The sequence below is a fragment of the Triticum urartu genome, chromosome 5, assembly GCF_003073215.2.
Source record: "Triticum urartu cultivar G1812 chromosome 5, Tu2.1, whole genome shotgun sequence".
In the NCBI taxonomy this organism is placed as follows: Eukaryota; Viridiplantae; Streptophyta; class Magnoliopsida; order Poales; family Poaceae; genus Triticum; species Triticum urartu.
Window position 1 is genome coordinate 73,908,535 of NC_053026.1, and position 12,676 is coordinate 73,921,210.

The window sequence follows — 12,676 nt, forward strand, 5'->3', positions numbered from 1 at the left end:
ATACTACGGTGGTTCGCTCCTAGTCGTCCCGTCCATTCACATTACGGCAGTTTCACTAATCCTAACCCTCCTCGCAAATCCATGGCATCCCAAATCTCCATGATCGGCGGTGAGTACAAGGTTAGAACCATCACCGGCGATGAGTTCGATGTCATCTACACCCGTTCTTCCGCGACGGTGAAAGGATGCCTTTCTCGCTTCAGACGCATGTTTGAAGACTCAGATGATGAGTGGGCCGCTGGGCTAGATGTTGAGTATACCACAGTCCTAGGACGAGAGAAGGATCTAAAGGACGAAGAGAGGAAGAAGCCCGCCGTGATCCAGGTTTGCGTGCATGACTTATGCTTGGTCTACCACATATGCCATGCCGACGTTGAGTGCCAGGATTTTAAGGACTTCCTCGAGAGCAATCTAGTCAAATTCGTTACTGTAGACTTTGGTAACGACAAAGAAGTCCTGCATCAGATAGGCCTCGTTGTAGGCAACACCTTCGACCTCCAGAAGAATCGGCTGGTGTCCTCTCGTCAGCCTTCAATGCTGACCCTGGCAGGAGCCATGGTTCATCCTTGTACGGTAAACTAGAGAAAATTCATTACACGTTTCATCGTCATGCATGGCAGCGGAATTTACTAGATATATACCACATCCACTACGCTGCAATGGACGGCTACCTTTTCTTCAATATCCACAAGGGTTGGATGAAGAGCAACAACCATGTCACAACCCTAGAATTCTGCTTTGTAATTAGTTGCATCATGTTTAAATTTTATCTAAATCTGAAATAGGGGTGATCAATCCCTTGCAGCAAAAGAACTCAACTAGGTTCAACATAAAAAAACATTTTCAATGAACCCAAAGTGCCTCAAGAAAAGTTCATGATTTTTGGTTAAGGTAGAAACCTCTGCCAAAAATGATGAACATATTACTAGGACATTTTGGATTTTTGAATTAACTCATATTGTATTTGACTTGGGGTTGTAAATTCCTATAAATACTTTTATAACTCCAATCATTTTGAAAAATATTGTGGGGCTTTGGGCTAGTCCATATTGCATCCACAAATAATTTCAGAAGCAACAAAAATGGTTTAGTATTATTACTAAATAAAAATAGAGCAAAATAAATAGAAAACAGAAAGAAAAATAGGAAAAGAGAGGGACTTACCTGGCTTACCTGTCGCGGCCCAGCTGGCCAGCCCACCTGGCGGCCCAGCCCACTGGCCTCCTCCTGTCGTCTTCCTCCTTGCCAGAAGGACGGGCGCGTGCCCGACGCGCGCGCACCGCCGCCCAGCCACCTCCTGCTTGCCGCTTGCCTCCCTGACGCCACTACAAGCGCCACGACACCCCCTGGAGACCCCTCGCTCCTCTCCCTCACTCTCTACTCTCTCCCTCGCCCTCTAGTCTCTTCCCCGAGCGGAGCTCACCGTCGCCGCTCGTCACCACCGTGGCCACCGTGCCCCCGCCGACTCACTAGCGTGCCCATCGGCTCCGCCTCATCACCACACGTCGACAAGCCAACGGGCACGACCTCGGGAGCCCCTCATCAACATCATCTTCGTCGTCATCAAGATTCGGCACCGACGACCGCCGCCGTCGATTCACTTGCTCCAGCTCCTCCCTAACCCCATCGTGCTTTTCCACCGAACCGCTGTGAGCTTCTGCTGCGTTTCCCCCTTTTTCCGCTGTTCCCCACGCCCTCTAGCCGTCGCCCTGCGAGCATCGAGCTCCGGCCATCGCCATGGCCGGCGAGCCTCGCACTCCCGAGCTCTTCCGCTCGTCTCCGTAGCACCCGCGTGCTCTCCAGGTCCCTACGAAGCCGTAGAAGCCCTCGTTTGGCCTTCCCATGCACCGCAGCGATGCCTGCCTCATGCCCGTGGCTTCGGCAGCCACCCGGCTCAACAGCGTCGCCAACTCCGGCGACGCTGCGCCCCCCTGCTGCCTTCGTTGGATGCGCGGGAGGAAGGGCTGCAGACTGGTGTCCTTCGCGTGTCGAACCGCTGCTGGAGCAGCGTCTCCGGCGAGCTTCCACCATGGTTTTGGTCGCCGCCGGCCAACTCCGGCGGAATGACGTGGCGCCATCATTAGGGGCCAATCACCCCGCTAACTAAACTGTGTGCTACTGACAGTGGGCCCTACGCCCTATTTAATCCCAGTTTTGTTTCTGTTTAGGTTAGTTTAAAACCCAGCAGGACCCACATGCCTGAGTTGACCCCGCTGACATGCCCTTTGACTGGGCCCACACGTCAGCGACCCTAACCAGCACCGTGACACTGACCAGTGGGACCCACTGGTCAGGTTTGACCTGGATCGTGCCCGGTTGACCTGCTAACGTCATGATGGTGACAGGCTGATGCAGTAATCATTTTCTGGAATTTAAATAAATCTTAAATGATTTATTTATTTCAGAAAATATCTAAAACTTTGAAAAATCATAGAAAATAATCTGTAACTCCAATGGAAATAAATTATATATGAAAAATGATCAGAAAAATATGAAGAATCTGTTTATGCCATGTTCATGCATGTTTGAGCAAGGTAACATCACTGTTTAGGATGAAACATGATTAGGCCAACTTTCATAATAGGTTTGGAGTTGGAATTTGATGTAGTTTTGAATTTCACTTCAATTGAAATGACTTTCTGTTGCATTAGCCCAAATCACAGCATATTGGCATGTCATGATCATGCATCATATCGTTGCATCAGATTGATTGTGTTCCCTCTTATTTGCCGGTGTTTGTTCCCCCTCGGTAGACGTATATTCCAGCGACGAGAACGATGACACCGATGAATTGTGTTCCTCTTCAGAAGTGTTAGGCAAGCAAAACCGCCTTGTTCATTCCGACACAATCCCACTCTCTCACTCCTGATCTCTTTTACTGCATTAGGACAACAACGATTCAACTGTTACATACTGCGGTAGTCGAACCCCTTTCCTCTGCATGACCTGTCATTGCCACAGTAAATAGATGAAACCCACTAGCATGAGTAGGAGTTGTTTGAGCCCTGATGTGCCTACTCATTCATGCTTGTTTGTTATGCCTGCTATTGCTTAGAGTTGTGTCAGGTCTGATTCATCCAGGATGAATTGCAAAGTTGTGAACATGTCCTATTGTTGAGAGCTAAGCGTGAGAACATGATTTGGTAAAGGTAGTGGTGAGAGGCCATGTAGGGGTACATGGTGGGTTGTCTCATTGTAGCCGTCCTCAGGAACTGAGTCCTATGTTTGTGATCCATGAACAGTTACTACCACACATTGGGCTCCGGGCGCTCCAAGCTCTCTCGACTTATTAATCAACATGATCTCTGTCCAGGAGTTGCAACTAGTTTCTGGTGTTTGTAGGTAGTGTTAGTAGTCTACCAAGTGGCACCCGGTATAGGTGGGCTTGGGACAGACTAGGCACAGTGGCCCGGTGTACCAAGTGGCACTCGGATGGTGGGCTTGGGAACCCTGTACACATCGTTTGGGGCCGTGAGCGACACCCCGGCCGGATCTCCTTGCAGATGGAACCTGAATAGGCGATAAACCTGGACGAGAGACTTGTGTGATTAGTCATGCCGTGGCCGACTCCCTCACCGGGCTTCCGCTTGAAGGTTGCCGAGATACACGACGTGTACATGGTGGTAAGTGGCGAGAGCGTGTGTGAAGAAGTACACCCCCACAGGGTTATAATTATCTATTCGAATAGCCGGATTCCTCGGATATGGGAACTTGGACCCCTTGCATAGTTCATAGACAAGTGAAAGTGGATACTCTAAAATGCACAAGATAAGCGTGAGTGCTATGGATGGCGTTCTCGTAGGGAGACGGGAGCGGATCCATAATGGTGTATTGATATGGTGAATATCTGGACTCATGTACGCCACCTCAAAAGAGTTACTTGCAGTCGTAGTTCAAGATAGCCACCGAGTCAAAGCTGACGTGCTACAGTTAAACTCCACCACCCTTTTCTTGATACTGATGCATATGGAGCGAGTTCTGATGTAAGTCTTGCTGGGTAAATTTTTACTCACGTTTGCTTAATTTATGTTTTTGCATAGAGACTTCAGTCTCGCTAGTAGTTCCACGTGGACTTCGACGTTTAGCTTGTTACCGATGCTACGATCTCAGCGGGCATGTCTTCGAGGCTCTCCTTCAGCAACTCCATCAAGCCTTGGATGAACTCCTTCTGCTTATTGAGCTGATCGGGCATGCCGTCGAGGGATAACGACTCCAGCTCCGCCGGCTCGACATGTTCGCCTCCCCAGCTAGGCCACTCATGGGAGCCATCGCCTGCCCGTGAGAGATCTTTTGAGGTCTCTACCTGGCGGCGAGCCCTCTTTTTTTCCGTAGCCTTGGTTGCCGCTCCCTTGTTACGAGTAGTTCTCGACCTAGAGCTCTGCTCACCGGCCATGGCAACGACAGACGAAGAAGAAGCACTTATGAGGAGGAAAGTGTCAGGACCCCGATTCCATGTGACATCGATCTAGCCGGTAACACCTGATATCACTTTGCGGCCTCACGCACGGTATCCCCACGGGTGTCTCCTTGCCGTGGCCCGGGACCGTTTGTGCCTTTTGGCTCACGTATGTGATAGTGTCGCTAGCATCCATATGACAGAGAACCCGGGCCGACATGGCTAGTCGTGAACCCAAAGCGGCACAGACCTATAGGGACAGTCATACATGAATCACATCGAGCATGTCGGTCAACAGCGTGTGAATCCGGGCTGTAGCACTGGGCTAACAGGACTCCGGGGAACCCGGGCTGTAGCAGGCTGGGCAGGACTCCGGATGTCACCGTGTGAAATTTGCCCAAAGGGACAGACATTGGAACGAAGTGAAACACATGTCGGCCAGTCAAGTGTCCTCAGCAGTAGTGTTGGGCTAGCAGGACTCCGGTGAACCGGGCTGTAGCGGACTACTATGGCTCAAGCAGCACTAGACTACATTTCCCCATAAGAGAGGCTGCCTAGGATAAACCACTAGATTGTCAGATCCCACACATACCAAGCATTTCAATCATACACACAATATGCTCGATATGTGCAAATACAACATGGCATCACAACAAAACTCTAAAACTCAAGTACTTTATTTAAAGGCTCGGGAGAGCCATACATAACATGTTCATACAGGTAGGGGTCACAAGACCCGACACTCAAGTCATACAAGCATACAAGCACATGCGGAAGCAAATAAGTTTGAGTAGAGACACTAGAAAGAAAGAAGGTTTGTCGAAGCCTGTCTATCTACATAGGGCCCTCCATGGCCAGAATCACCACTTGGGTGGCAAGTTACTCATCGACGTCGAGGTCTACGTAAAACCCATTGGAGGGGGCGGTGTTGTCGTCTGAAAACAGTAATTAAAGCAACATGAGTACAAAGGTACTCAGCAAGTCTTACAACAAATCCTACTATACATGCTCATTCTCAAGAAGGTGGTGGAGTTAATGCAGCAAGCCAGCTTTGACTCTTGGCTAAGCTATCCTACGAGACACCACTAGTAAAATAGTTTTCGCACACGAGTCGACTAATCACCAACACAATACTCCACCGGGAATCCTTCCTCGTCATCCTTCGAGAGGGCCATCCTCGGTACTCACACTTATCTTGAGTCTTTTAGTAGTATCCATTAACTTGTCTATGAACTGTATAGGCAACCAAGTAGTCCTTTACCGCGGACACGGCTATTTGAATATATGATGTTAACCCTGCAGGGGTCTACTTCTTCATACACGCTCACACCACTTATCATGATTTACACGACATGTACTTGACAACCTTCAAGCGGAAGCCAAACGAGGGTGTCCGCCACGGCCTACCTAAGCACTCAAGTTTGTAGTCCAGGTTTATCACCTGTCCAGGTTCCATCCGCAGGGAGTCCGGCCGAGGTTTCCACATACGGCCCCGAACGATGTGTACAAGGTCCTGAGATGCCAAACGGGCGCCCGGCATACTCGACCATGGTGTATCTACCGCATCATAGCCCACCCCTAGGGTCAGCACTACGCACGGCCGCCAACACATAACCTACAAACACCAGAAACTAGTTGCAACTCCTGGATAGAGTACTAGGGTGATTAAGAACCCGAGAGGGTCCACTGGTTTCGGGCCCAATGTATGGTAGTAACTGATTCTTGAATCACACATACAGATCTCAGTTCTTAGGGACGGCCTCAATGAAACAACTCACCATGTACTCCTACATGGCCTCTCGTCGATACCTTTACCAAATCATGTTCAACACAACCCTCACAATACCGATGTAATCATTTCACTCTAGCCCATCACCCAGATGAACTAGACCTGACACAACTCTAAGCATAGCAGGCATAGCAAGGTAGGAAACACATACATGGCTCAATCAACTCCTACACATGATAGTGGGTTTCATCTAGTTACTGTGGCAATGACAGGTCATGCAGGGGATAAGGGTTCAACTACCGCAGCACACAGCAGTTTGAAACATTGTTGTCTTAATGTAGTAAATGAGAGCAGAAGCGAGAACATGGGATTGTATCGATATGATCAATGGGGCTGCTTGCCTGATGGAGTGGTAGTAGGGTACTGCCCTTCAGCTGGATACTCGGAAATATCCTCGGAGGCAGAACCTACCACGAAAGACACCACAGGATACAATCATCACATGGCAATATACAACAATATGATGCATTATATGACATGGTAATATGAGGTGTCCTACCTAATGCAATGTGAAACAAGTTGGTTTGGGTCCATTTGAATCAAAGATTCAAATGGAAGCTTATGTTCTTAAGCATTATAAGTGTATTAGCTTGTTTCACCTAAACAGCAAGGTTAAAGTGTTTTGTCATGCATGAAACCATTACAGATGGAAAGATTGAATTTTTCTGATCAAATTTCATATATAAATCTTTGCATTTGGAGTTATAGATTAAAAGTTATGAATTTTTTAAGTTTGTAATATTTTCTGGAATTTCCTGAATAAGATTAAATCCAGAAAAGTCCATTACTGCGTCAGCACTGCATCAGCAGGTCAATAGGGGGCTTAGGTCAAACCTGACTAGCAGGACCCACTGGTCAGTGACACCGTTAGTTAACTAACTAATTAGGGTTAGTTAGTGCTAATCTAGGTTTGACCAGGGACGGGGCCCACATGTCAGTGACTTAGGGGGGTCAAATCCCTGGTCAGTGGGGTCAAAGCACTGGCGTTTAAACGCCAGCGACGACCAGACGCGCCGGGGCAGCACAGGATTCGCGCTCCGGCGACCAAAAGTACGGCGTAGGCCATCTATGTGATGCGGGCGCCCCCCCCCCCCCCCCGCATCGAGTGGTGGTGGTGGTTGGACCGGAGGGGCTGAAAACATCGCCGGTGACGACTTCGGCGGCTGCCGGAGCTTGGGTGAGCTCGGGGTCATCGCTACGACGGGCATGGTGGTGTGGGGTTAGCTCCTACATGCTCTATGTGGCGCAGTGATCAAGAAGGACGTGACGGCTGAGTCGTTGCGTGGCCGGAGTCACGCTGGCAGTGAGCACTGGCGGTGGCAGGTGCGGGTGAGCTCGGTGCGGTGCATACGGTGCACGAGAGAGAGAACGGAGAGGGAGAGGACGGCAGCAGCTCACAGCGGTCTCGATGAGCTGGTCAGCGAGGTCGGGGAAGAGCTGGAGCGGTCGAGGTAGCGAGGGGGATCTCCAGCTATGGCGGATCGGGACGGGCTCGGTGCAGCGTCTCCGGGGCGAGCGAGCGCTCGGGGATCGGTCGAGGCGAAGCAGTGGACGATGGCGAAGCTTGTTGGCACGACGAGGAGACGAGTGGACGGCAGTGGTTGCGGTCTTCACGATGGCGCGGGTGCAGCTGCGTCGGCCATGGCGTCGAGGGAGCGAGGGAGAGAGCAGGGGGGAGTGTGAGGTGTCGGGTAGACCAGGGCGACACCGAGGAGGCATTCGCGGCGGCGAAGCGGTGACCAGGGGATGTAGACGAGCAGGGTGGTGGTGTGGCGAGCTCGAGCGTGTGCGCCGTGTCCCTCTTGTGTCTACTGGCAGAGGTAGGCGATGAGTGGCACAGGCCAGCAGAGTGCTGGGCCGGCCAGTGGGCTGCCAGGTGGGCTGCGCCAGGTTAGTGGCTGGATCCTTTCTCTCTCTCCTTTTTCTATTTTTTTATTTATTTTGTTTTGTGTTTTGTAATAGTAAAAATACTATTTCATTTAGGAAAACCCTGAAAATAATCAGAGGCACATTTGAAAATTTCCTCAACTACCTAAAATTACTTTCTGGATTATTTGGGCATTTTAAAATATTTATAGGATTTAAATTGCCCAAATGCAATTAGTAATGAATTAATCCAATGACCTTATGATGTCCTAGAAAAGTTTGCACCAATTTTGTCAAAGGTTTTAACCCAAAACAAAAAGGGTGGACTTTTTAGAAGGGCATTTCAGGTTCATTGAATTTTTTTTAGTAAACCCTAGTTGTTCCAGGGGGGTGCTGGGGGTTCTGTCATCCCCATTTCAGTTTTCTGGGAAATTAAACATGATGCAACACTCTAATGCATGAACTAGCTAGGGTGTGACAACTCACCCCCACTCAAAAGAATCTCATCCCGAGATTTAGGATCCGTTGGGAAGAAGGTGGGGTACTCGAGTCGAAGACGATCCTCCCTTTCCCATGTGGCTTCCTTTTCAGTGTGGTGTGACCATTGAACCTTAAGAAACTTGATGTTATGGCGTCGAGTGGTACGCTCGTCTTGATCAAGGATACGAACGGGATATTCCCGATATGAGAGATTATATTGTAGATCAAGCATTTCATGGTCCACTCCACGGATAGGATCCGCGAAGCAACGCCTTAGTTGAGAAACGTGGAAGACATCGTGAACTCTGGAAAGATGCGGAGGTAGTTCCAATTGGTAGGCAACTTCTCCTCGTTTGGCAAGAATGCGAAAGGGTCCAATGTAACGAGGAGCCAATTTGACTTTGATACCGAAACGATGGGTTCCCTTTAATGGAGTAACCCGAAGGTAAGCCTTCTCGCCGACTTCATAATTCATGAGCTTATGTTTACGGTCATATTGGCTCTTTTGACGAGATTGGGCTGTTTTAAATTTCTCACGAATAACGCGAACCTGCTCTTCTGCTTCCTGAATCATATCTGGGCCAAAGAGTTGTCTTTCCCAGGTTTCTGACCAGTTAAGAGGCGTTCGACATTTTCGTCCATAGAGAACTTCGAAAGGAGCTTTGCCCAAGCTAGCTTGATAACTATTGTTATAAGCGAACTCCGCGAATGGAAGGCCTTTCTCCCAATCCATTCCGAATGAGATGACAGAAGCTCGGAGCATATCTTCTAGAATTTGATTTACTCACTCTACTTGACCACTTGATTGGGGGTGGAAGGCGGTGCTAAAAGAGAGATGAGTTCCCATAGCATTTTGGAAACTTTCCCAAAATCGAGAGGTGAAGAGACTCCCACGGTCTGAGTTAATTTCCAATGGGACACCATGAAGAGACACTATTCAGGAGATGTATAGGTCAGCTAGCTGGCTAGCGGTGATACTCTCATGAACAGGTAGGAAATGGGCTACTTTGGAAAGATGATCGATCATGACGAAGATAGCATTATTCCCTCTCTTGGTCCTGGGAAGCCGAGTAATGAAATCCATACTGATTTTATCCCATTTCCATTCGGGAATAGCCAAAGGTTGAAGGGTGTCAGCAGGCCGTTGATGCTTTGCTTTAACACGAGGACAGACGTCACAACTAGCAATGTATTGAGCAATTTCTCTCTTCATCCTAGTCCACCAAAACCTCTGGCGTAGGTCTTGATACATTTTAGTACTATCGGGATGAATGGCGAGAGGGGATTCATGAGCTTCCTTAAGGATCAGCCGTCTCAGGTAAGATCATCCGTGTTAGGTTTCGTGCTTTGCGAACCACTAAGCGGTTTCCAAAGTATACGACACCTTGATCATCAACGGAGAAACAATTCGCGACTCCTTTCTTAATGTTTCTCTTAATACGGGAGATTCCCGGATCTACCTTCTGTGCCTTGATGATCTGATCCGTAAGGGTAGGTTTTGCCACCAGGGTGGATAGGAATCCTTGAGGAACAATGTGAAGGTTAAGCTTACGAAATTCCTCGTGGAGAAGTGGTTGACTTTGTTGTAACATCAGGTTGTTACAATAAGATTTACGACTTAGCGCATCAGCCATGACATTCGCTTTGCCTGGTGTGTAAGCTATTCCTAAGTCGTAATCCGAGATCAACTCGACCCAACATCTTTGCCTGAGATTCAAATCTGGTTGGGTGAAGACATATTTCAAACTTTGGTGATCGGTGAAGATCTCGCAACGATTACCGAGAAGGTAATGTCGCCAAGTTTTAAGTGCATGGACTATAGCTGCAAGCTCTGATCATGTGTGGGATAGTTCTCCTCATGTGGGTGTAATTGCCTTGAGCCATAGGCAATTACCTGACGATCTTGCATGAGTATGCAACCTAGTCCTTGTCGCGAGGCGTCATAATAGATAATAAAGTCCTTGGAGAAATCTGGTGGTACCAGTACGGGAGCAGTTGTCAGGTGTCTTTTCAGTTCCTGAAAGCTGAACTAGCACTGTGGGGTCCACTCGAACTTTTTGTCTTTCTTGAGGAGTTCAGTTAGAGGTTTAGCAACCTTGGAGAAATTCTCGACGAAGCGGCGACAATAGCTCGCTAAGCCAAGGAAGCTCCGAACTTGCTTGACCGTTTCAGGTGGAGTCCAATCAAGGACGGCTTGAACTCGCTCAGGATTGACATCAATACCCTTACCAGAGATTACATGGCCTAGATAGGTCACTTCTGGAAACAAAAATTCACACTTGGAGAATTTGGCAAAAAGGCGATGCTCTCGAAGTTTCGCCAATACCAGCCTTAGATGTTCGGCATGTTCTTCCTCGCTCTTGGAGTAGATGAGTATATCATCGAGGTATACCACGACGAATTTATCCAAATACTCCATGAAGACCAAGTTCATTAACCGAGAGAAGGTGGCTGGCTTGGCGTAGAAGGTCTTTCCCGCTGGCTTACCACGGCCAACGGACTTTCCAGAGTGGTTGGGGTTGTTGTTCTGGGGACACTCTCGGCTGTAGTGACCCGGCTCTCCACACTTGAAACATGTCACAACATTGGGGCGTGGAGCAGCATTAGCAGCGGGGCCACCATAGGGCTTAGACAATGCAAACTGCTGGTTGGGGCGAGGCGCCTCAAAGGATGGCCTCGGAAGGAACCCGGGTGGCAGCGCTGTGCTTGGAATCCACACCCGAGGCTTCTGAGATCCAGAGCCAGATGAAGAACCAAAAACACGAGAGTGCTTGCGTGAAGCGTCATAGTCAGACTGGCCTGTCTCAGCACTGATGGCTTTATTGACCAACTTTTGGAAAGAGGTGCACTCGTGTAGACGAAGATTGCGGCGAAGCTCAGGGCTAAGTCCCTTGCGGAACCTTGCCTGATTCTTAGCGTCGGTGGATACTTCTTCAGGAGCATAACGTGCCGGATTCCCAAACTCACGACTATAAGCATCCACAGTCAGTCTGCCTTGGGTGAAATTGCAGAACTCTTCCCTCTTACAATCCATGAGACCTACCGGGATGTGATGCTCACGGAAAGCCTCACTGAATTCAGCCCAAGTAGTGATTTGGCCGACCGGGCGCATAGCCTCAAAGTTTTCCCACCAAAGGCTAGCAAGGCCTTCGAGGTGATAGGAAGCATTAGTAACCTTATCGGCTTCGGCTACGTTGGCAGAACGTAGCTTGTGGGTGATGCTGCGAAGCCAGTCATCCGCGTCTAGGGGCTCGACGGAATGATTAAACTTTGGTGGGTACAACTTTATAAAGTCATTGATTGACACCAAGTCGTTTCGCTGACGACGTGCAGTGTTCTGCTCAATCCGCTCCAGCAAGCGGTTAGTCTCACGCTTGTTTCTTTCTGCCTCCAGCATAACTTCGGCCAGGGAAGGCGGGTGAGGCAGATTCTCACCCCTAGCTGCACTAGCTTCCCCCTGCTCCGGGGCAGCAGGGTTGCTGCGGGTGTTGACCATCCTAGGAAAAACAAGACAACGGTTTAGACAAGGATGGCACAAACATGGCAAGGAAGTGCATAATGTAATGGATAACATGGAATGCTGAGATGTTCATTGCACAACATGGTAATATAGAAACTGCCATATATATACCATTGGTCATACACACCGTACATAGTTTAGTACAAGCCCAGGCAAGAGTACAACTACGGTGAAAGACATTACATCTTATCGGAGGCATTCCAAGCTCCTATACATTATTTTTCTACACCTCCGGAGCGTGATACACACCAAGTAGTATCCCATGGGTCACGCAGGACTGTGGAGAATACAACTGTTACAGTACTAGTGAAACTACTACTAGCTCAGACGGCTCCATAGTAATCCTCATAAAAGTCACCACCAACAAGCCTGGAAGCGGAACATGATCATCTGGGAACAGACGGTCCTGCGGAGCCTGCGGACCATAGGGACTCGGATGTGGCCTTGGTCCCACAAATGGTGGCAGACGGGGACCATGAGGAGGGTGATGCCTCCTACACCACGCCACTCCATACAATCTGGCAATCCAGACCGCACAGGGTACAGGTCCCTCAGGTCCATGTATCCTGCATGTACAGCAGGTGCAAACTGAGTCAAAGTGGCCCAGTGATCAGCACGAGAGTTG